Below are 26,686 nucleotides of genomic sequence, written 5' to 3'. Positions count from 1 at the left end.
CCTCACTAAGTTTATTTCTCAGCACATTTTTGAACCCGAAGTATGGCTTACTGAGCCATAAATAAAATTCAATTATAAAATTTTGAGTTATTTGTAAACAAAATATCATCAATGACCAAGACAGTGCAAAGTATTTTCCTTATTTCCATAGAAGTCACTAATTTACAAAACAACATGGTTCAGTAATGTAACTAATTTCCTATAAAACTGTGAAGTTAGTTCTAAGACTAGCCCAGGAATCATAGGGCAGGCACAAATAAACATGGTCTTTAAAAAAAAAAAAAAGTTATGAAGTGCAATCATGACAATACCTAACAAATACATTTTCATTGCTATATAATTTAAAATTGTAAAGCCTTTCCCAAGGAGATGAAGCAAGATTGAAATTGCACAATTTAAGTGTTCCTGAAGCAAACACATTCATATTAATAGACCAACTATCAATTCCAGTAATAAAACTGTGTCTTTCTAAGGACTGCCAAGCTAACATCTATTTTTTTTTTTTAATTTATTTTCCAGGGTCAACCTAGTCAAAGTCTTTACTTATTTCCTTCTTGAACTAGACTCTCCTGGGGAAAATGAGGGGCATCTCACCTGTGACACTCCTTATTTCTTAAGCAACACATAGCTAGCTCTATTATAATACATTACTAATCATAATGGTTGATATTCTAGTGAATTCTGCATCTGTATGTTCTTTGGGCATAGGAGGTAAGTCTTAACTTTGATGATAAATAGAAACTTTCTTACTCTGCCAGTCATATCAAATCAGACTTACTGAGAAACCCACTACAAGATACAACAAATTGTTGCATTGTTTGGAGGAATCTTTTAATGTAAAGGAATCAGTGCATTCTCAGATGAAAAAATCTGACAGTGGGTTACCACATTGAGCATGATCACAAAATTCCCAGCAGAACCATCATATTTGAGTGCAAACAACCACCACAGCTGAGGAGAAGAGCTCTGGTACTAGGATGGAAGGATTGATTTTTCACAGGTCATTCAAGGCACAGTTTGCTTCTCCCAGGTGACTGACTTCTCCCCTTTTTTACTCATTTCCATGAGCCCCTCCATCATAAGTGATGTCAGTGATCATATATAAACTTAGGTATAGATGGGCCTCCCTGTTGGCGCAAGGGGTTAAGATACAACCTATGAAGCTATGTGCAGCCACTGCAGCATGAGTTCAATCCCTGGCCAGCCAGGGAGCTACCATATGGTGCAGCAGACCTTTCCTATCTCACCTGCTGCTCCCCTCAGCAGTGTATTTCAGTCAGTCTGCCTGTTCTGTTCCCCACTCTATCTCTGGTGAATCCTCTCACCCCTCCACACCTCTGGCCTATACCCCAGTTCTTGTATGCATAAATAAATCTTGAAAAAAAACTTAGGTATAGAATGTGGTATATAACTGGTACAACCATTTGATTTCATTATATTCATTCACAAATTTGTTCAATTTGACTTGACTAGAGCAATTTTCTAGTCTTTTTGATTATATCACTTAATTAAAGCAATATCCATCATCAGAGCAATGAATGAAGACCACCATCATCAGCAACAATTGCTCAATATATGTAAGACCTTACTGTGTTCAAGGCACTATCAAATATCATTGTAACCATGATTTTTTATTTCTTAATAAAAGAAATGAATGTCTTCTTGAAAGTGTTAATATCTATAAAAACCTGCCAAACAGCACTGCTCTTATTCTTATGTCCTCACTTACATCATGACATCAATGTGCTTCTCAGTATAAGGGAAATTTGTAACATGGATGTTACTCTTCTCTTGCTTTCAGCTTGAGGTTGTTCAATGATGACTTGATTAGGAAATTGACCACTTACTTTAATATAGGTGGGACTGAGCAACATGGAGAAAATCTATAGAATAAAAATATGATATAGTTTCTAAGGGAAAAATCTTTTTGATGACATGGAACTTATTGCTGCATGTATGAAACTAAGGGCTGAGTCGCAGTTTTAATGAAGGAAGTACATACATAACCACCATAGTAACTGTCATTTCTTGAGTACTTACTACATGTCAGATCTTTACTATATCCCTTATGTGTAAATTCCTCTCACTACTGGTAACAAGCAGGTGCGATCTTTCACATTTGCCAATAGACTAAGAAAGGTTAAACAACTTGCGTAAGTTAACACATCTACTAAGAGTCAAAGACGGGATTTGAATGTTGCTCTGTACAATTCTAGTATATGTGTAGTTTTGAAATATTTCAATAAAAGTGTGGAAGAGACTTTTTATTCAAAAGTATGTCCATTCTCTCCTTTTAAAGAAACAGAATCATAAAATTGTAGTTAGGCATATGGATGCTAGCTAAAGTCGATTTTCCTTCACCCCTCCTTACAGATGTGGCCATGTACTGACAGTTTTGTCAGTGGGGCATGAGCTAAGGGGTGTGGGCAACTTCTAAAAGGAGAAAGTATACACAGCTGTCACATTTCTTACCTCCTTTCCCTCTGGGCTAGGATATGGACATGAAGGCCCTACTGAAGGAAGCCATGTTAGGCCATGAGATGAAAGTTGCATGTTGAAAATGGCAGGAGGAAGACAGGGTTGCAGTGTCAGCTATGGAAGCATTAGATTTTTTATTATTTAAGAAAGAAATCACATTGAATTTATTTAAGTCACTGTCATTTCAATATTTTGTACTGCAGGGACCTAGATATCTGAATGAACTCATCAAGTAGAGCAACAAAGGATAAAAGTTAGAAGTATTAATAAAAACAATTGTTTATGAGGAAAATAATTAAAGTCAAGGTTGTATCTGATAAACATCAGGACATATTTTTTGATATATATGGAGTAAAGTTGTGAAGGGTTTCCTTGGTTAGACTAAGGGTGGTACATTTTAGACATGAGAAATTGAAGGGTTTTGAACATGGGCTTATATATTTATCAATTCATTAACTCCATCATTCAACAAATAGATGATTATCCTTGATATAATAAAAACTGTTCTGAAAGATTAATCATTGATTACAGAAAATAATCATTTGGAGAATGATTAGGAAGAAATAGGAGTAGGAATGAAAGGAAATTTTGTAATGATTTAGATATAAAATATCTGCTGTGGGGTGCTGACAGAAAACAGAAAATTTTCAATCATAATAGAAAATTTTACCATTGAAAGATATGAATCCATTAATTAGTCTTTTTCCTGATCCCTTATTTAGGTTTTCTAAATTCCTGCTATGAGTGAGACCATCCGGTATTTTTCTCTTTCTTTCTGGCTTATTTCACGGAGCATGATTCCTTCCAATCAATAAACAACTATAAACCAGAGACACACTACAGGGGGGGGAGAAGGGAGTAAGATCAAAACAAGGGGTGGTGGGAATTGTATGGGGACTATAACCAAAATGAAAATGCATACATTGTACAAATGAAAAATGATGTAAAAAATATACAAAATTAAAAAACAAACAAACAAAAATATATGAATCCAGGGCCTCTCTGGTGGCACATGGGGTTAAGATGCAGCCTATTAAGGTATCCGCAGCCACAGCAGCACAAGTTCGATCCCCAGCTAGGGAGATACCGACATGGCACACTGCTCCCCTTAGCAGTGTATTTCAATCTGCCTGTTCTGTTCCCAACTCTTTCTCTGGTGAATCCTCTCACACACCCTCACCTTTGGCCTGTACCCCAGTTCTTGTATACATAAATAAATCTTTTTTTTTTTTTTAAAGAAAGATATGAATCCAGGAATAAGAGAAAAGGTGGAATGTTATTGGAGTGTACAGGACAAAACCCTGACTTTGGTTTTGAGAAAAGATTCAAGAAGAAGTAGTAATACTTTAAGATCTAAAAAAAGTGATCAGGAGTAAATCAGGTAAGGAGAGAACAGTGACAGTGTAGAAAATATTTTGAGCGGAGGCCATGGGAGATAGGATGGAATATAGAAAGGACTGTGGATATCAGAAATACTTTCAGATGAGGTTCCCTAAGTGAAGACATTTTAAAAGAGTTATAAGTATTTCAGCAATAGAAATACTTATTCATTGGGAAAGAAAGGGAAAGACAGACTATATCAAATAGGGATACTGACTCTTTGCTATTCTTCCCATTAAAAAGTAGAGTGTGTGTCCTTTTACCCTGATTCTTAGCTGTCCCTTAAAATTCTATCAATATTACCAATAGAATGTCTTGCAGTTTTTATTTTGGTCCTCTTAAGGGCCTGTATCACCAAACCTGATACTGTGATGGAGAGAAAGGTGTGAGTGATGTTGGCTTGAAAGTTCCAATCCCAGATAAGCTCCTAGTGTAAGGAACTCCAGTGAATACTGTGCACAAAAAAAGAATGGCCCAGCTTGGATCAGTTAACCAATAATGAGAAATAATAACTCATTGTTTTAAGTCTCTGTGTTTTAAAGGTTTTGTTATACAGCAATAACTAACTGACACAGTGGAAGTAATTTAAGAAGATGGGGGATGAATTAGGATCACGTAGTGATAGGGAAGCAGAGGAGAGAGCCCATTTTAAGTAAGGAACAACCTACAGTGTCAAATGTTTTAAAGAAATCAGTGTTTCTCAAATTTAGAAAGTGCAGGCATTATCTATAGTGCCAATAACAAAGTGAAATTCCCAAAATTGTTATTTCTTTACTAAGTCTGTAAAAGGGGCATCTCCTTTTTTTTGTTTACCTACTGAATGAAATATAACTGTTTGGGAATTCTTTTCTCCCAATTTATGGTACTGTTTTCAAAAGAGAATATTTGTAGATTCATCATCCTATAGCAGACACTCTTTTTCTTTATCCACCACCTTGTAAAGCTGTACAAAGTCAAAAGTTCTATTGATTTCCTTGTCTATTCAAGGTTGCTCATAGTCTTTGACTAAAGGATGAGCTCAAGGATCTGGACCTTTTAAATGTGAAGCTTCTGCTTCCTAAGTTCTTTGAGAGACTATCATGCTTACTAGCATCTGGTGCAACACCTACTAATAACTCCTTTTTTTTTTTTTTTTTTTGGTTTCTATCTCCTGCTGATTTCCAAGTTGGTACTGAATTGAGAGTCTGGCTTAAAAAAAAAAAAAAAGTGTGTGTGTGTGTGGGGGGGGGGTGCCTCTTGAAATGACTTAGGTTAGATAACAGTCTATTTACCCTTACTCTTTCTGGGTTTTGCACCAGGACCTTGAGGGCTCCTGTGCTGTGAATTCTCTTTTGGCTTACCAAAATCTCAGTGTTCCCATTGAGAACCCCAGAAGATTCAATCACAAGTTCAGCAACCCCTTATGTTGCTCTTGCTTCCTTAAGGGCTATAATTTTACTTATCATGCCATCAGCCTGCACTCTTGCAGACTTCCTTCCTTTTCTTGGCTCATCAAACTTGCTGGAAATTGGACTGAATTGCATATCTTGGGGACTCGGAAGAATAGCCCATCTCATCAGTTTTCTCTTGGATACCCACAGGCAATGATGTCTTCACTGAGTTAAAATAATAGAGCCCAATTTTTAAAGGAAAATTAAAATATTATTTTCCTTTAGAATAATTTATTTATAGTCATATTATTACCTAAATGACAATTTATATCTGATTTTTATGATTTGGGGTAATTTAAATCTCTTGAAAAGTTCTATTATTCCTAAGTTACTATTAGTCAGAAATATATACAAACCCAGAAAGTGAAAAATCAATTTGAGTGCAAGACATAAAATTTAAACTATGGTACACTTACAAAGCCTGTATGAACTATATTAGAAAACAAGCATACTGTGTTTCTGAGACCAACTCTCTGGGAAGAAAAGGGAATTGTGCTCAACTCTAACCTTTGAAAAATGAGTATGCATGCTCTATTTATTATGAAGTCATACATATCGAAATATATACTAATATTAAGAAAATTATGCCATCTGGTAATTGTACAGGGTAGACGCTAAGTACATAATTAAGCAAATTACCTCAGTGGCCATGGAATAGAAAGGCTCACAGACAAATTTAAGATGCCTCAATTACTTGATTCTCTAAATGAATTCAAACACATATCAAGAAGAATGAGACAAAAGATGTGATAGGAAAAATGCAAACAGAGCAGAAGTCTTCTAATTCTGAACTGTGAAATTCTCTTCTGCTACTGATTGCGTGGTTATGAGGAACAAGGATGATGGCTGAAAAGGGTTTTAGAAGATGTAATGGTCTGAAAAAAATACATAAACTATAAGAGAGTCAAGTTCACCTGGTTAAAGGTTCTCAGTCAGCCTGATTCGCTGCAACAGGTTTGATTTTGCCAGAATGTGTGTCACTAAAAGGTGACCAACTTAATAAACTTGGGTGCTGAGCACCCCAGATTCCTCACATAGATTTAATATATGATTCATATTAGGTGCTCAGTACATATATGCTTTATTTACTTTGTCCATCGCTAATTTGTCGCATAAGTGACTAACTGAACACACACACACACACACACACACACACACACCTTTTAAGTTTTGCTGTTTGTCTCAGATAATTAATTTATGTATATCTTAACAAATTCTGCCTGTATTTCACAAGTTATTTGCTTATTCATTACTTTATTTAACACAGCTTATGAATTTTGTCTATGCCTTATTAGATACTACTTATTCATTATTTATGCTTACTATTTACATCCCACTTTCTTGTCTTCCACAGCAGAAATAAATATTCTCAAATACAACAAACACATATCATACAACATTTTTTAGCAGATGTGTATTGAACATCTACAATGTATATGGCAAAATTCAAGTACTGCTGATACAGCAGAGAAGAAAGTGGGCAAAAAATTTTATTGAATTTTGAGTGGCAAAAACATTTTATTCATGGTGATGCTACAATATATTTTTTAAAAGATTTTCATGTAATGATTTTTTTGTTGGTATTAATCTCTACTAATGTACAAAAAAACATAAGGAGCCCATAATTACAATTTGAGTATGTTTTCATCATGAAAACAGAGATTGCATAGGTAAAATAAAATCTAACTTTTCACTATCACCTATAGGTAACATAGGTGAATGTAACACGTACAGATGGGATACTTAGCTGTGATTAGTAACAGTCTCCATTTCATTGGAAGGGATTAAATGGACTAGTCAAAGCTAGTTTAAATTCAGTGCACTTTGGAACAAAAGCCTAGAGGAATCTAAAGAAGAAAACAAAGGTGAAAAACTACTTGTGAGGTTTTTAACGTTTTAGAAATTAGCTGTCATTACTTAAAAAAGATCCTAGAACAGAAAGTGATTTATTGATTAAGCAAAAATTTTCCATGTTCAAGTGTTCTGATATTTTTTACTATTTTAAATAATTCAAATATCGACATTTTTGTGGTATTCTTATTGTTATTTCAAATGTTTTAGAAAATCTGAATCATTTCCTTCTTATGATTCAGAGTTTTAAAATGACTAGAATGTTACATAAACAAAAGTGCACCGGCTTAGAAACCATTCTCGCATATAAAATTTCCAAAAGGAAGACAATGAAAATTGACAGAGCAAAGCTTCTATTGCACAAGTAATGTTAACTCCAGTTCAGACCTCCTGAAAAGTGAATCTCCACCTACAAGTGATGAAACTAAAGAAAGATAAATTGGTAATAAAATCTTTGAAACACAAATTGCAGCTTTCACTCAATAAAAATATTTTAGCTCTTGCAAATGATGAGTTGCTAAAATAAACAATCCCTAAACATATTAAATAAAGCACAAAAGTGTTTGAAAATGAAAAAATCATTTTCAAATGATTTTTAGTAAGAATTTCAAATGAAAATAGTAAGAATTGGTTTATAATTATGTCTTCATTCTTCCCAAAACCCTTTCACAGACTTGAAGAGTTAGAAAATATTCACCAAAATATACTTGAAATTACACCATGACATTAATATTTCTATTTAAGGATTCCACTTTTTGAAAGTACACATTATTTCACTATTTTAAAAAAGTTATTGGTTGAATTTTACTCATTTTAACACATTATTAAAAATTTTACTATTTGGGGTTATTTATTTTCAGTTACTTTTACCTACTAATTATTTTCATTGGAATGCTAAGATATGCCTGTCATCTGTATTTTATAGTTAATTTTTACATGATGATTTTGTTTTTACATTCTCATATTTTATTTTTTTTAAACTTTTTATTTATATAAGATTAAATAAAACTATTTATTTATATAAGATTTATTTATATAAGAACTGGGGTACAGGCCAGATGCACGGGAGTGTGAGAGAATTCACCAGAGACAGAGCAGGAAACAGAACAGGCAGACTGACGAAATACACTGCTGAGGGGAGCAGCAGGCAAGATAGGAGAGGTCTGCCATGCCATGTGGGATTCTCGCTTGCCGGCTGCCCGGGATTGAACCCGCGCTGCAGAGGCTGCAGACAGCTTCACATGGCGGCGCTCAACCGCCTGTGCCACCAGTGAGGCCCATTCTCACATTTTAAATGTATTAAAATATTTGTTTTTACTAGGTTTTAAATTCATGAATTCTGAACATATCTAAATGATGGCTTTGTCATTTTTCTCATATTGACTCATTGTGTGTGTGTGTGTGTATATATATATATATATTCCTCAAATGATAATTAATTTTCATGAATATTTCACAACGTCCAAACTTGGAGGTAGTATTAACATGTAAACAGATAAATCTGGCTTTTTGGATGTTTGTATAAGAAGATAATCATAAAATATAAATGTGAAATTTCAATTCTCATTGGCTTATTACTAAATTCATGCTCTCCCCTGAAAACTGTTACACCAGCAGCCTTTTCCAACAGTTCATAAAAACCTTATACTTTCTGTTGTTGAAACCAAAAATTCTGGCATTGTCCTCAATGATGCGGCTCCTTCCTCTGTACACACTCATCACCAGCAAAAACTCTACCTTCAAAATATATTCAGAAATAGATCACTTCTCATGACCTCCTCTGCTCATGCCCTTGGCCAGAGTTTCCAACATCTCACATTGGATTTTCATGTCTTTGTCTCTCTGCTTTTACCCTGCTTTACAACAGAAAGATCCTTTATTTATTTATTTATTTTAAGATTTATTTATTTTATTTATACTGGGTACAGTCAGAAGAGCAGGAGGGTGAGAGAATTCACCAGAGCCAGAGGGGAGAGCAGAGCAAGCAGACTGATGAAGTACACTGCTGAGGGAGCAGTGGGCGGCAGGAGAGGCCTGCGCGCCATGTGGGATCCTCACCTGGTGGCCGGGGATCGAACTGGCACTGCAGAAGCTGCAGGCAGCTTCGCAACCCAGCGCTCAACCGCTGCGCCACCAGGGGAAGCCCCAGAAAGATCCTTTAAATGTCAGATCATAGCAAGTCACCTCTGTGACTCAGGCCTTTCAATGATTCCCCATTTCTTCTGGAGTTCAGAAAGGCTTACAATGAAATTAGCCTCCACCCCCTTGTTTAAGACTCAAGGAAAAAAGTCTATTGTCTTTAACCATATTTTGCTTTCCATTATTTCTCTTCCTTCCCAATCTTCCAATATTCCTCCTTTTATTGTTTCCTTTCTGTTTAGAGAACTTCCTATAACAATTCTTTCAAATTAAGTCTACTGGCAATAAGTTTTCTTTCATCTGAGATTGTCATAACTTCCCCTTCATTCCTGGAGGGTATTATCCCTGTGTATTGGACTCTGAGTTGATGTTTTGTTTTTTTGCTCCCAGCACCTTAAAAACATGCCACTTATTTATGGCCTCCATGATCTCTGATGATATCCATTGTTATTCAAATTGTTTTCCCCTTTAAGTATGGTGTTTCTCTCTTGATGCTTCAAAACTGTTTTGCCTTTATTTTTGAGAAATTTCTCTGTTTTTTTTTTTTTTTTTTTTTTTTGCTGTGGCTTTCTTTAGTTTTATCCTATTTGGAGTTTGTTCAGCTATGTTTGTCAAATCTATAGGGTTATGGGGCATTTTTAGTCAAATTTGGGAAATTGACAGTGACTGTTTCTTCCAATACTGTTTCTTTATGGTTTTCTTTTTCCTCTCCTTCCAGGACTCTGATAATATAGATATTTTTGTCCTCCAGGTTCCTGGGGCTCTGTTCATTTTTAAAAGGCAATTTTGCTTCCACTATACAATTTGAGAAGTCTATTGTTCCAACTTTCAGTTCACTGATTATTTTTCTCCTTTGCCCCATCCACTCAAGTGTTGGGTTCATTTATTGAGTTTTAAAATTTCAGTTACTGTATTTTCTAGTCCTGAAATCTCCATTTGGTTCTTTTTTATACTTTGTATTTCTTAGCCGAGACCCCCCCCCTTTTTTCATTTAAGTATGCACATAATTGCTTGTTGAAGTATTTTTATGATGGCTGTGTTAAAATCTTTCACAGAAAATGTTAACTTTCCGTCAGACCTGTTTTGGCATCTATTGATTGTCTTTTTTTTTTTCTCCTTCAGTTTGATTTCTCTTATTCTAACAATAGCCTATTGCTAGAGGTACTTTTATTAAGTCTTTTTCACATAAGGGACTGGAGGCTCAGAGAAGTCCCAAAACACACTACTGAAAATGAGACTAAGAGCTGAAAGTAGCATCCAAGTGTTTCTGACATCAAAGCCAGGCTCTTAAGCTCTCAAATTATAGAAAAGTATGTATAGTGTGATTCTTATTTTATAAGAGAAAAGACACTTCCCAGCAAAGAAAGACATTTAAGAATAGACCTCAATACATTAGCTGGGATTTTTAATGAATATAATATTTGGATGATTTCAAATTTTGTTCTTCTCTGCCTTAAATTATCTACAATTATCTCAATTTAATCATGTCCATCTTATGATTATGAAAAAAAAAAACAACCTCTGATTACCTAACAGGTTTGTTTAAATATTTAAAGTTAAGTTTTGAGATTTTGTTCCTCATATGAATGGTCACAAATTATTGATCTAAAAGCAATTCATTTAAATGTCAAAAAATAAAATTACTCTTCACGTCTAGATTTATTTGCAAGAGGTACATTTAAACACTTTTGTAAAGCAGGAAATTTGATTATTTTTTCATATTCTTCATTTTTAGTATCAATTTTGTTTGTAGCCAGTCACTTGGAGTTAAGATCAAACTATTTTCCATCCAATATTTTGTAATGAAAAAAATTAAATATATTCCATAAACTCACAATTCTCTCATCCTTTTCTTCCCTTTAGTTGGTATTTAAAGCAGCAACAAAAACCTTTGGAATGATAATATATATTTTTTTCTATTAGACTTGAATGACATGGTATATTTTCACATCACGTTGCCATGACTACCAAAGCCTTTAACTTGTCTTCATTTAAATATGTTCACTGTTAAATTAAAGATGTAGCTGAAGCAATCTGGAATACTGTATAATTTTTGTTTAAAACATTGGTTCTATGATAAGTCTCAAGTTCACTCTTTCAATGAGAATAAAGCCAGAGATGTTGGCTATAGAACATCTATTCTGTTTTATAATTCCTCCACAGGCAGTTTGAAGAAAGAAAAAAAGACCAGCACTTTTCTAAGAGAACTTTTCAAATTCTATATAGGAATTTGTTACTTGGGTACAGAGAAAAATTGATGAATTTTGTGAAATAAATGAGAAAACTTTTCATAAATACCAAGATGCCTGGGTTGATATTGAGACATTAACACACTTACATTAGAATATTGAAAAACCTTCACATAACAATAAAGGTACCTTCTTGGCTGATTTAGAAATGTTTATCTAGGCATAGTCCCCCTTAAGCATTTCTCCCTGTGAGTATGGTGTTGCATATGGCAAGGAGACCACACCAACTTGCTGCTCAGGTGAGCTCTGGGCCCTAAATGTTGACGAGTCAGCACCCAAAAGTTTATTGGTTTCCCCCTTTCTGGGAGCCACACATCTTAGAGAATGAAGACATGAATTTGCTATCTGTGTCTGCATGGGTATGGGTATGGGTATGGGTAAGGGTATGGATGGGGGGGGGGGAGAGGAGAGAGAGCGCATATGCAGGCATAGCCGAGTGCACATGGTATAAAACCAATGTGATTTTGTGTACTTCACACTGCTTAAATACTATATTTAAAAAAAAAAAAAAACTTGACTGGCTTTCATGAGTTTTTTTTTATCTTATTAAAATGTATTTCTTTCCAACTGAAAACAAAAAAAAAAATCTGTTAGTAAGCTACAAAGAAAAAGAACTGGTTTGATACTGGTAACTTTTAGGTTTGATCTTTAAAATGGTACTTATTTATATTTTATAGAATTAAAACACAACAAATATATCTAGATTCTGCTAATGGCTAGTTATATAGAAATATACATGAATTAATAAGCATTGTTGAGTTTTCTAATAACATGTTTCATTCTTTATTATAAAAATCTTGTTTTAACTGAGGTTTTGGCTTAGGTGCAAACTATAATATCAGATTCTAAATAACTATAAAATTGTAAGGCTCAGTAAATCAATTGTGGATAAATGTATGAGAATATTTGGATGACATGAAGCATATGTTTTTATTAATAAACCTAATTTTGCATAAAGTATTAAAAGTTTTTATTGAAATGAGATGTTTATAAATCCTAATGCATTTTCTCTAATCTTCCTACCTCCAAGTTCTCTCAAAACAAAATAGTAAAAATAATTAACAAGTCAAAACAGGAAAAGAATTCTAATAATCCTTTGCTTTGAATTCTAGAATCACAGACTGACAGTCACTAGTTATTGCAAATGACTCCTGACCTTATTTTGGTTTTCAGTAAAGCAAACCAATATTAAATAAATCAAAAGTGACCTTTCATTTAAGTGAAGTAGATGGAGTAAAAAATTTAACAGGTTTAAAGAGAGAAAACAAAATAGTCTGTGAACTTGGTTGGTTTAATTTGCCTGAGAGGCTGCATGTCCACTTGGTTCTTTCTCCTGAAAGGGAAAAACAGCTTAAAGAGCAGTAGTTGGGGCTGAGATATGACTGCACTGCTTTAGAATTTTTCAATGGTGTTTCAAAACAGAGAAAAAACACCCAAACTCTTTCCCTTGACCTCCTCCCTTCCTACCCTTCTTCCCTCCCTCCGAAATTCCAATTCTTGGGCACCATTCTCTATTTCCTAACCTCAACAGGCTATTTCCATTCCTTAAACATGCCAAGTTCATTTCTACCTCAGGACCTTTGCAACTATTTAAGATGTTCTACCTGGGGCAGTCATAGCTATCAAGTGAAATTATACCTTTTAGGTCTTTCTTGAGCATCATTGTCAATGTAGTCTTCTCTAATGTTCTGAAAATTGTAATTTGTTATTTTTTTTCCTTGTGTTTTTTTGTTTGTTTACTCTAACTAAAATAATTTATAAACTTCTTTTAGTGTCATGCCTAGAACTGTTTCTGACACATGTTATGTGCGCAATAAAGTATTACACTGAATGGCCACACCCAGATTACTTTAAAGGTAGGTCTGTGACAATCTGATTCTAAGAAGTAGCAATTTGCACAATCATTTTACAACTTATAAATATTTCCACATACAACATATTCAAAAACCTTCCTACATTTTAGAGGAAATTAAAGGTACTAGTATCCTAATTTTTATAGTTTAGAATAGAAAGTGTTCATGTTAGTACCTATATCTAGATTTAAATAGTCTGGATGATGTTAATTTCTTGTTCTTTACTGTCAACTGTCCACTTTTCATGAACCCCAGATGGCTAAGATTCATTGATAGAATAGCAACACACATACCACTCATGGCTTTGTGGATTGTTAACCAATCTACCCACATTAGACATCCATGCCTTATGCTGACCACCAAGCTATTGTCACCACTGCTGGGCACTGGGTCACATTTTTCTTCTTTCATATTAATTCCACTTAAAATAAAGGGAGGATGAGCTATGTGCTTAAAATTATTGGATCTTTCTTAGTATTATAACATATCATCACTGAAACTTCTATCACACCCTATGAAAATGACTGAGACTTATCACTGAAGCCAGTATTTGTCTGAAATTTGATTTTTTTTTTTTTTGGATTCATGGAATCTTTGAGCCATATATGAACTCTTCTAGGTGACAAAAATGAGTAGAAAGGCAAGTGAATTGTAAAAGATCACTTTCTCATAAGTGGTAGAGCATAGACAACATGCAGATTGTTGCCCTACTAGTCCACGGACTAGAAACTACACTAGAAGTCCATGGATTAGAAACTATATAGTTTATGGCTCTTTGGAAATGAAATCAGGCATTGGATAATTTCTCAGGGTTTGGTGGTATGAAAATAAGGACAACAAGATAAAAAGTAATTTGTAGGCTTCAATGATACTCAGTAATTTGTACTGAATAAATGCACATAAATCAGTGATTTACTGGGCAAATGTTTATGCCATGCCTACTGTATTGTATGTTCACTCTAGACATTGGAGTTACAGTGGAGAATATCATAGCCCTTGTCTTTTGAGTCTATGGGGAGATGAATAAGTAAATGAGTAATTTCCAAGTACTGGGTTAGGTCCATGGAAAGACAAGCTTTTTGGAACACAGAATGGTAACTCCAAATCCAGTGATGGCAGCCAGGGAAGATTTCTGGAGAATACCACTAGCAAGCTGAGAGCTGAAGGATGAGCAAGAAATAGTTGTGTGAAAAGGAAGAATCTCTTGATTGGTACTGCATTGTGACAGGGCTTTATGAACACTGATGAAGGCCAGGTTCACATTCATCTAGATCATCTATCACTTTCCTCAGAAAGTCTTTGGAGCCTACTACCATTATGTAATTTAAAATAAACACATTAAGGACACGCTGCGTCTGACAATATTAATATGCTGTCACAAATGTGCAACATAATTTTATTCTTGCTCTAACTGCTTAAAACATTCAGAGAATCTGTCTTTGCAAATTAACAACCTTGAAAATTAAAAACAAGTGAATTGTTTTTCTAAAAATCTATGTTTATAAATCATCTTCACAATAATCATAATAGTCATAAATTAGAATTTACTTCCCTAAGGATAATAAAAAATAGATGTTAATCAAAACCAAAACTGAATGCTCCATATGTTTTCTTCAATCTTTGACCAGTTGATGTATTCACTTCAGATATTTGTCAAAATCTCATGTTTCTAGTTTTATAAAATTAGGCAGAATAATTTTGAGTATACATATTGCTTCTTTCCTTCATTCAAAAGTGATTATGGAGAATCATCCATTTTCTAAACATTTTGCTAAGAACAGGAACACAGTGAAGTTCTTATTTGCAAGAAATTCACAGCAGGAGGGAGGGGGAGATGATAGAAGCAGAGGAGCTGCCAGTTAACAAGGCACCCATTCACATGGCAGGTTGGATACTACAGCCTCTGCACCTCAGAACTGCTGAATCAGAATCTCAGAAGCATTTGGTCTTATAATTTACATAAAAAACTCCACAGGTTAGATCCATACAGGTTTAAATTTGAGAACCTTTGCTTTGACGATGGAAAGTCACTGAAGAGTTTTAAGGCAAAGAGGAGGAAGAGAGATTAAATGTTTTAAGAGGGCTTCTCTTAAAGAACTCTTAAAGAACATGTAGCCATGTGGAGGAAAGAAGGAAAATTTTGCGATGCAAATTGGATCACTTCAATAACAGGGCACCAAGTATGGAATGACGGATGGAGTGACTGACAGAGATGGAAGAACACTTGCAACTCAAGTGGGTTATTAGTTTCATAACTTATTTGATAATTTAGTTCATTGAAAGTTTAACAGTTTGTTTATTGTTTTATAATAACTTACTCTATTGGATCAAAATGCCTTAGCTAAAATATCAGTAATGAAGGTGGTAGCTATGCAAGTATAGAGACAGGGAGAATGTAATGGTCTAAGCAAGAGATAGAAGATGAAAACATGACTATAGGGACATAACAGAGTCAGGGAACAAGGGAAAAATGAAAAGTCTTAGTCTTCAATTGGATGGAATAAACAAGAAATAAAAATAGCTGTGCCTTTTTTGAAATACAAATTCATTATTTTGGAATTTTTGGAATATGAAACCAAGTCAGCATGATTTACCTTAATGAGCTCACTTTGAAAGTGGTTCAATGGAAAGCAGGCCAAAAGAAAGTATAGTTCAGCATCATCCTTCACCATTCTAAAAACAAACTGCACTGATGACAAAAAAAAAAGAAAGAAAATACAGTTCAGGTATCATCTATGGATTTAAAGCTTTCTCCTCTGCTTTGGACCTCAACACACCAGGCTGCAATTGTACACTTGTGCACCTGCTGCTGCTGCTCACACTAAGCACTTGGCAGTGGGATCCATGCTCTTCCTCTATTCCTACAGTGAAGAACACACACAACACCACGCACTTGGTTTTAGAATATACAAACTGAGTAACTGTGGTACTGACTGGAAATAGCACTTTGTGGCTAAAAATAAGTTCCAGAGAACACTTAAAGCATGCCTCTGCTTTCCAACATGGCTATTGCTAAATACACTATCTTTGGGCAGTATTTATGCACTAGAAAATCCAAGAGAATGGTGCCCCAGTCAATTACACTGTTAGTTATGATACTGTATGTTTCTTATAATGGAATAGCTTGAGTCTGAGAGTCCCTATGTGAACTGTAGCAGATGGCTTTCCAGATGTTTTTCCTGGTTAGGAGCCACCATCAGTTTGACTTTGGAGAAATGACCTGAGTTTGCCCATGCTCTTTCTGATCAGATTCTGCAATGCTTTTGCATAAATGTGGAAGTATTGCTATTTTATAAAGGTTACAGTTATAGTTGTCAATAGAATTTTAAGAAATAATAGGAATTTTAAAGCGTTGGATTTGCTGTTAAGAGTTTAGTAGCTATGATTCTCTAATTCAAGACAAATCTAGACTCTTGGAACTGAGGAAGGCCTGAAAGATGATTTAGTCCAGTCTCCATTTTGTAAATGAGGAAATTCAGACCCACATAAGTGAGATGCACAAAGTCCAACAACACAGATACTTAGAATCCAGTTCTTGTGGTAATTTGTCAAATGTACAAGAATTCTGCTTTAGGTTTATTTTATTCCCTCATTTACAATTATTGCCCTTTCTTGTTAATTTCCCTGTATTTTTTTCTGGTTCTTATCTTTCTTTGTTTTCTCCATGATTTGCAATTAATAAAGCTCAGTCAAATGGAGTGGTTCTAACAAACTAACGAATACCATTATTGGTTATTTGGCTAACCTTGTCCATTTCTATGTAAATATTTATGTCCCTGGTACCTACTGAAACTGAGAAAGATATTTCCTTTTTTGTTTTTAAAGATTTATTTATTTATGCATACAAGAGCTGGGGTATAGGTCAGAAGTGTGTGGTGGTGGTGGTTGTGGTGAGAGGATTCACTAGAGACAGAGTGGGGAGCAGAACAGGCAGATCTACTGAAATACACTGCTGAGAGGAGCAGCAGGTGAGACAGGAGAGGTCTGCTGCGCCATGTGGGTCACATCCCTGGTTGGGGATCAAACTCTTGCTGCAGTGGCTGGTGAGAGCTTGATAGCACAGTGTCTAACTCCTGTGCTACCAGGGAGGCTGATGAATTGACTACTTGGGTCTAATTTTAGGACTACTTAGCACATACAGCTATTGCTTGTTTACATGTTAGTACTGTACTATGCCTTTCACATTTATATTCATGTTTAGCCCATATGGGGATCATATGAGGTAAACAAGATTATAATCACTTTAAAAGTTGATATACTGTGACTCAGAAATATTACAATTTGCCAAAAATCATACTACTAAAATGTCAAGAGAGCTTGACTGATGGCCTGAAACTTGAATCTTTATGACTTCCTAACCCCTGTCTTTATCCATGTGAATCTTCTCTCAGAATGTCAAAAAAAATTGATAGGGAGTGAGAGGATTGAGGGGTATTTCATAGACGAGATGATTTGACAGACTTTTTGGGTCACTAAAACAGAGATAGGGAAAATACTTTGATTTAAACTCTCTGCTTTAGGTAGTAGAACAGATATTGGGGGTGGATGGAAAACTACTCTAATCAGTAGCTTCAATTTCACTCCTTGAATGCTATGATCCAGGTTAGTATGTCCACATCACATAGCTGTGTGCTTGCCACAGTGCTTTCGACTGGACCTCTCTCCTCATTTTCATTCCATCCCCTACCTAACCTGATTTCTGGTTGTGCAGATGCCTTGTCATAGCCTTTGTTGTTATGTTTTATGTGTTCAGGTTAAATAATGACAGCAACGATCTTGCAATTATGAACTTAAAATGGTTATTTAGCTTTAGTATTTTTATATGACTTTATTTCTATATTAGATTAAATTTCCTGACTTTATTTCTATATTAGATTAGATTTCTGAACATACCTGCAACTTGTTTTGCATTCCACTTGATTTTATCTACTTTATTTTACTAGGAATTTAATGAGAAAAATTTCCTGTGCTTTCAGTTCTTTGAAATGAGCAAATTCTGTACCAATAATCAGGGATGATAAGAGAAATGTCTTCAAGTCCTCATTCTAGTTCTGTCCCTGACATTTTCTGTGGCCTTGGCTTAGACAAATTCCATAACCTCTTGAGATATCTATTTTATTCACTAAAAACCACATGAATCATAAATACCAAGCTCTTTCAGAATCTGTAAATTTAGAAGACACTAGAAACACAATTAAACTATGCAAAAATATGAGGTAAAAATGGAGGGAACTGGCTTTTAATCCCTTCTTCCTTTTTAAAAAGTCCTCATTCAGTGTCCTGAATGCTTTGGAGACTTGGTTATTTAATTTATTCAGTCATCAGAAAATTGGCCTTCCCCCCACACATCATGCAAACCAATTCACACAACTTAATGTGTGCTTCTGAATGCATCAAAGCCTATCCTATCTCTTGCACTATCTCTTTTGATAGTTTGAAATCTTTGTTTTTCAATTTTAACTCAAAACATTTTAACAGATTGACTTGTTAATACTTTATTGCATATCAGCTTTCTAAACAGTAAAGAGAGAAATGCCCTTTTCCTGGGTTTTGGACAATACGGTGACTCTAAATAAATGATGTCTCCTATGAATATGCTCCCTGAATGCGAAACAAAGGTTTAACTTTTTATGTGATATTTTCATTCACAAAATATTTACATAGAACTAATGCTTCATGAAAAAGTATGTGTTTGAAATGAATTACCCGAGTGAGAAAATTGAAAGCAATTAGCATTTAGAAAATGCCAGGCTCCAAGGTTTCACTGAAGAATACTGAAGAAAAAAGTAATTTAGACATGGATATGGATTATTAAGTAAAAAGGATTCATGTTTATACGTTAGCAAGACCAATATCAGATAACAATTCTATTAATAAAGGGTAACTAAGAAACAAATATCTGCTATGTGTCATAAGGGAAGTGATAGAGAATAATTAGTCTAATAGAAAGTTGAGATACTAATTTCTAAAAAGAAGCCTTTTGTCCCAAGGCAAATATGAAAGTTAAAAATAACTAACATTTATTGAGCATATAGTATGAGCCATTCATAGAATTAAGCATTTTAAATAGGGGCAATTATAATCCAGTTTTATAGATGAAAAATTGATGCTCAGAAAGAATGAGTAAGTAACTTTGTTCACGGTCACCCAGGTGGCCACTAGACACTCTGAAATCTCAACATTCTTAGGGATACCTACAACGGCTAGAATTAAGAAGATACACTGGGAAAACGGGGTATAAGTAAGAGAATAGGTATAAAAAAGTTAGAAAGCTGAAAATTATACACAGTTACTAAAATTTAAAAATGAGTCATGGGGAAAATAGAAATACATTAATTCCATATTTTGGGACATTTCATAAGACAAAGTCCATTTAACATATCAACGTGAAAATTATGTTATATGAGTTAGATATCCTATTGAATAACCATGCTTAATACATTAACATAGAGTACATTTGAAACCAATTATAAACTTATGAATTGAATTTACTATGAAATATTTTCTATTGCTATTGCCATTTGAAGACCATGTTGCTGCACTGTTACTTTTATCAGCTTCTAATAAGGAAGAGAAAGTGGGAAAGGAGAAATCATTATAGGGAAGCCAATAAACATTTTGTAAATTTCTAAATTAAAGTATCTAACTATGCTGAATCCATGAAGAAAGCATTTGTTTTGATTCTTTTAACATCATTTCTTGAGGCTTACAGAGTGCTGGGGATTGAACAATGGTCAACAAGTGACTGATGCTTCAGGGGTTCTCAGCAGAGAGGAAGATAGCGGATGCTAAAAAATATAAAAATATATAGTGCTTGCTTTGGCAGCACATAAGCTAAATTGGAATGACACATAGATTAGCATGGCCCCTGTGTAAGGATGACATGCAAATTCATGAAGCATTCCATATTTTTACACAAAGACATGGAAAGACATCCCCTGCTCATGGATTGGAAGAATTAACATTATTAAAATGTCCATCCCACCTAAAGTAATATACAGATTCAACACTATTCCAATAAAATTCTCAATGATATTCTTCAAAGAAATAGAACAAATACCAATGAAATTCATATGGAACCACAAAAAACCACGAATAGCCAAAGCCCTACTGATGAAAACAAAGGAGAAAAGAAGTATCACATTGCCAAACTTCAAGCTATACTACAAAGCCATAATAATTAAAACAGTTTGGTATTAGAACAAAAACACACACACAGACCAATGGAACCAAAAAAGAGAGCTCAGAAATAAAACCACACTTACATGGACAACTGATCTTTGACAAAGGAGCAAAGAACATGCAATGGAACACGGACAGTTTGTTCAATAAATGGTGTTGGGAAAACTGGATCACCACATGCAAAAAAATGAAACTAGACCACCACCTCTTACAGTGCACAAAAATCAACTCAAAATGAATAAGAGAACTGGACATAAGACCTGAAGCCATAAAATATATAGAAGAAAATATAGGTAAAACACTACAAGACATACATCACAATGACATCTTTAAAGACTCATCACCCAAAACAAAGATAGTCAAGGAAAAGATAAACACCTGGGATTACATCAAACTGAAAAGCTTCTACACAGCAAAAGAGACATTAACCAAAAGAGAGAAACACTCCACTGATTGGGAAAAAAATCTTTGCACTTCATTCAACGGATAAGGGATTGATCACAAAGATATACAAAGAACTCACACGAATCAACAAAAATAAAATAAACAATCCAGTCAGGAAATGGGAAGAACTTAAAAGACATTTCTCCAAAGAGGAAATGCAAATGGCCAACAGGCATATGAAAAATTGTTCAGCATCCCTTATTATCAGGGAAATGTAAATCAAAACCACATTGAGATACCACCTGAAACCAGTAAGAATGGCACATATCAAAAACAAGCAACAACAAATGTTGGCAAGGATGTGGTGAAAAGGAACTCTCTGACACTGCTGGTGGGAGTGCAGACCAGTCCAACCATTATGGAAAGCTGTCTGGAGGTTCCTCAGTCTACTAAAAATGGAGCTACCATATGACCCAGCAATTCTACTACTAGGGATCTACCCAAAGGACACAAAAACATTGATTCAAAAGAACACCTGTACACCTATGTTTACTGCAGCACTATTTACAGTACGTAAAACCTGGAAACAACCCAAATGCCCAAAAATAGATGACTGGATCAAGAAGATGTGTATACAATGGAATATTATTCAGCAATCAAAAAAGATAAACTCATGCCATTCTCAGCAACGTGGATGGAGCTAGAAGGAATTATGCTCAGTGAAATAAACCAGAAGGAAAAAAAAAATCACATGGTTTCACTTATAGCAGGAATAAAGGGAAACCAAATAAGACATCAGTGTAAAAAAATAGTAACAGTACAAAACACAACAAAGCAAAAACAGACAATAATAAATCAGAGACATCCTGCAGGGGAGGAGGAGGGAGAGGGATCAGAGGGAGGGAGGGAGGGAGGAGCACAGGGGACTGAGGTGATGGTGCATGGGTGCACTGGTGAAGGACACTTTATGGGGAGTACACCTGAGGGGGTGAGGGTAAGCAAATATTGTTTAAAAATGGACAATGATGTAAAAAAGTAAAAATAAATTAAAAAATATAAAAAAATATACATGATAATCCAATCAAGTAGATTACTTAAATTCAGAATTTAGGTGCTTCCACTTTCTGGTCATGAGCCTTGGGAAAGCTATTCATCTCTTCTGCAACTTACTTTCATTGTTTGTAAAATGGGGACACTATCAGTTCTTATCTCCTAGAGTTATTCTGAACAAGACATATTAAAAGAGGAAAGGGGTTACTCGAACAGCCTCTGGTACATAGCAAGCAATCATTCAGTGCCAGCTGCCATTGTTACAGCTGTGAGAGAGGTCATAGAAGTGGGGTTAGGATGTAAAGGAACACGTTCTGAAGAGAGGTGAGTGCTGATAAAACATGGGTAGGCATCTACCTGGCTGACTGGTGATGAGAGAAGTCCAGGGTAGAAGGAAGAATGAAAACAAAGGTACAAAAGCAGGAGACAGCTGACAGCACTTCAGGCACTGCCCTAGAAGGAAATGATTGGCTGCTATAGTATGAGGGTGTCGACAATGAGGGAGGGATTCTGGTGCCAGAGCCTGGGGGCTTTATGGGTCCATATTAATGGTTGGTCATGAATCTTATGGATTAGTGTCTTCCAAACACGGGTTACTGCCTGAGAGTCCTATGATGCCAGGTTCTGTGATTGCCTCAGGATCTGCAATGAGAGGCTAGGTGGGCATAATTCCAGGCTCCCTACCTAGTTCTGATAAGAGAAACACCATTATATACATCATTTTCATGTAAGATTTTGTTTGAAGGATTTGCTCCTTAAGTAATATCTGATTTTAAAATAAAGATCCAGTGAAGCATTTGATCACAGAAGAAACATGATCAGTTTTGAATTTTAAAATGATAATTTTGAGAGCACTTACATATTTAGCAAAGATTATATAGTACTTACAACATGCCAGAAACTGTTCTAAACATTTTATAAATATCAGTTAATGGAAGTTGGATAGGAAGAGGTAAAAAACTAAGTCAGGAAATTTTCCCAACTCATTAGATGCACCTTTACCTAAGAAACTTTATGTATATAGTTACTTGAAAAAAATAAGCCCTTCACTATTAGTACTTTCTGCTTCTAAACCCTAGATTTTTCTGCATGTTTGTGAGAATAAACTTAAAAAAATTGTGATAAAAAGTTTTTCACTGTTTTGTATTTTGAGTCTGGTAGGAATTGTTCTTATAGACAGGAAGTCAGTTTAATCATAGTTGAGGTTTTATCGGGACTGGGGTGGGGGTGATCATGTGCCATGCTGAGACCCAGGCTTGACACTCAAAGGCATTAGTACCACCCTTTGGGGTATTTTTGAAATCTCTGTAGATACGTTTGTTGGCCATAAAAATGACAGGATGCTACTGATAGTTACTGGAGGCAAGGGATTCTAGACACCCTGCCATGTAGAGTGTTAGTTCCTCATCATGCAAGGCTTTCATGAGTGCATGAATGTGAAAACTATGCATAATTCCAGAAGCCTGTTACCTAACCCTTTTATATAGATAATATATTTGGGTATGCTTTCAATAAATACCAAATTATGAGGAATGGAGGTACTGTGTAAATAGAAGAAAGATTGCATTTGTTCAGGTTGTTATTATTTTGTTTTGCCAGGAGTTGTTCATTGCTTGGGAAAATAACATCACAAAGCTATAACATCACTATGGCATTCAAGTTCCCTGTACATTCACTGAATCAGTCAGTCTCTGTAGCTTCCACATTCACCATGAACCTACAGTGAGTTTACCCCCTGAACAGATACAAGTATCTGACTACTTCATTATGCCTACTGCCGTCGTGATCCAGGGCATTCATGCATTTTTCTTTTATGTCACATGTAGGGCATTGTATTTGTTTCTTTGAAATAGTCTGTGCAAGTAGAAATTTCAGAATTTTTTTGAAGTGAATAAAGATGTCTCAAAATATTGGCCTTGAAAAAGAGGGTTTGGAGTATGATGGGGTTGAGAGTCAATGTGTCAAAATAACACAAAAGCATTTTCAAACCACTCAATTTCAAGTTCTCTTATACTATGGCAGATTGGGAATGAAGTTCAGTCCTTGATTTGACTTTAACTTTTCTAAGCAGAGGCCATTTTTATTCACACACTACAGGAAACAGAGGATGATAAAACACTCCAAAGCAAAAAGACCCTGTGTGTTGGCCACACAAGGGTACAGCCATCAATGTGCAGGGGGTGCATATGGCAGGTCCAGACCACAGTGCTGGGAAAGATGCTTGAGGTTTTTGTTTATTGTAAATTGTGAAAATAAACTTCCAGCATCAGGCCACATTCCAGTTGCTTGTCTTGATATCCAGTCAAGATTAGTTTCAGGAACTAATATGTTATATCTTCACCTTTTTGTGTTGGAGGCAAATTATTTTAAAATAATATACTCTCTCCATATATATAAATAAATAATAAACATGCAACTGTTCATTACATTCAGTGTCAAACTGCCCAGACTCTTTAAAAGATATATATGTCATATATATATATATATATATATGTATATGTATATATATTGTAGTGTAGGACTATAGGTGCCTTGGTGGTAGGTGTGGTGTGGTAATAAGCATCTGAAGAGGAGGGATTCTATGGTTCTGGGTCATATAGTGTTGTAAACCAAGGTTACCTTAAAAAATTGTTAAAAGTTACAATGAAAAAAAAAATCTTGATTTTTTTTCTCTGGTCCTTCATCTGTTTACCCTAACATTTCATTAATTTGTGCCAGTTTATGAAGAATACATTTTCCAGTATCTGATTTACATACATCCAAAGCAGGGTTTTGTGGACTGTTGAGTTAACCTGGCTCTATACACCTCTAAACAAATTGGACTCAGTGTGGACTGCCTGGTTACTTCATTTGATTTTTATTTTTTGACAAAATCCTCTCTGGAGGCTGCATCAAAATGTTTTTCAGGCTAGATGTGGCTCTGTGCTCACTAACTGGTCATTTTATGCTACAAGTACATTTCTAAGTGTTAATCTTTTGCTTACATAAAATAAATTGGAACACTTATTAAAATTTCTTCCAAGAAAATGAAGAAAAGATCTGTATCTATAATGGGCTAGTAGGCAGGGAGAGGGACAGATAGAGACCGTGTTTTCTACTCATTAGTCTTCCATTAATAAGCTGAGATAAATTCTTGTTTTATAACTCTAATGGGTATTTCTGAGTAGCTTGTTGGCAGGCACCATCTTAATAACAAGTAAAAATGTTTGATTCTCCATCCTGGAGGCCCTGAGTACAAATGTAAATTTTCTTCCTCTTTTAATACCAATATTAGTTGTATCTAATATATACTAAATCCTGATAATTGGTAGTGCACATAGATTCTGAGACTACTTATTGCAATTTACTCTGGTTGTAGCTTTAATTAAAACAATAATTCCCATGGATAAACAGAACAGCAAAGCTTAATTCAGAACTAGTTAATATCTAACTTCCACTGTATCTATTAGGGTTGATCACACAGAGCAAATGTTACAATAATCAGTCATTAGTTTTTAGTCTTTGTTCATCAATATAATAAGGGGAACAAATTTTCTGATTATTCAGAGGCTGTTAGAAATAGTTCACCCCATCAAGTTTTTATGGATAACTAACTAGCTAATATCTAATTATATTCTAGTTGCAGTCTAAATATCTAACTAGAAAATTCAAAAGTATATAATTCTTACGACTTTTAACAATTCTAATTAGACATTTTTTTTTTCTTAAAAATTGTTAGATTCCCTTTTGGTCTCTCAATATAAGAATTTTGGCCTTTACTTTATAAATATATATTTGCAAAATATTATTCTATGAGAAAGGTAGTGTGCAAAGTGCTAATCTTTTTCCCCAAGTAATGGGCTGACAGGGAGTAAATGGGAAGAACTAGGGCACTAATACTGACTGAGAGCAATTACTCTTTCCAAGAACCACAGATTCTAGTATCATGCTGACATCCTATAAGAGTTAGTATTAGTCAGTATTAGTTTCTCTTATTACAAGACAAAATTATTTTCTGCCTAGGACAGCACTTCTCTGTTTTTTCATTTTTCTTTATACCCAACATTGACAAGTAAAGTACTGTAGTGTGATAAATCTCTCTCTCTCTCTCTCTCTCTCCCCTTCTCTCTTTCTTTCTTCCTTCCTCCCTCCCTCCCAGTTTCCCTCCCTCCTGGTTGATTCTCAACAGAATCTACTGAGTGCTTGATATAAGCCTTCTGAGACATTTCAAGTTAAAATTTTTCAGATGTCACAATTACTTTGGAAATTTTTAATATAACAACAAAATTTCCATTACAAACTCAGCAACAACACCAACATCATGTTCAAACTATTACCTCATCAGAAAGCTTTAGGATCTATAAATTAGAGGTTGAAATGCAAATGTGTGATGATACACTGAAGTGTAACATCTGTATAGGTATGATCAAATTAGTAACAATGGTTACTGGTTTCTTATGTAACAATAATTTTCCAAATTCCACTGAAAACGTCAGGTATACCCATTTAGTGACATTTATGGTCTGTATTCTGCTTGATTGGAACCTATGCCTTATCAGTGAATATGAATTTTGAATAGTGCCCAGCAATACTAACTCCAGTTTCTGCCAAGTCATAGGATCTCTTTTCCCCACTATGATGCTTGTGTACATGGTTGGGAAGTGCAGAGAAAGTAAGAACTGAGTTCTCTATAGGGTTAGCTGAGCCAAGT

General features: G+C 34.9%; 1 protein-coding gene and 1 non-coding gene across 4 annotated transcripts in view; one reads left to right on the top strand and one right to left on the bottom strand.

Annotated features, from left to right (window-relative positions):
* The window catches only part of B3GALT1 (beta-1,3-galactosyltransferase 1), a 495,516-nt gene that overhangs the window by 152,087 nt on the left and 316,743 nt on the right, over nucleotides 1–26,686 (bottom strand). The window lies entirely within an intron of this gene.
* LOC119256398 (U6 spliceosomal RNA) lies at nucleotides 20,191–20,293 on the top strand. Its single transcript, XR_005127738.1, has one exon. It is a non-coding gene; the product is annotated as a U6 spliceosomal RNA (small nuclear RNA).

This window comes from Talpa occidentalis, unplaced genomic scaffold (assembly GCF_014898055.3).
Source record: "Talpa occidentalis isolate TD23 unplaced genomic scaffold, MPIMG_talOcc4v2.1 talOcc4.3, whole genome shotgun sequence".
Lineage (NCBI taxonomy): Eukaryota > Metazoa > Chordata > Mammalia > Eulipotyphla > Talpidae > Talpa > Talpa occidentalis.
Note: the sequence above shows the minus strand (reverse complement) of the source record. Positions and strands in the feature narration are given on the sequence as shown.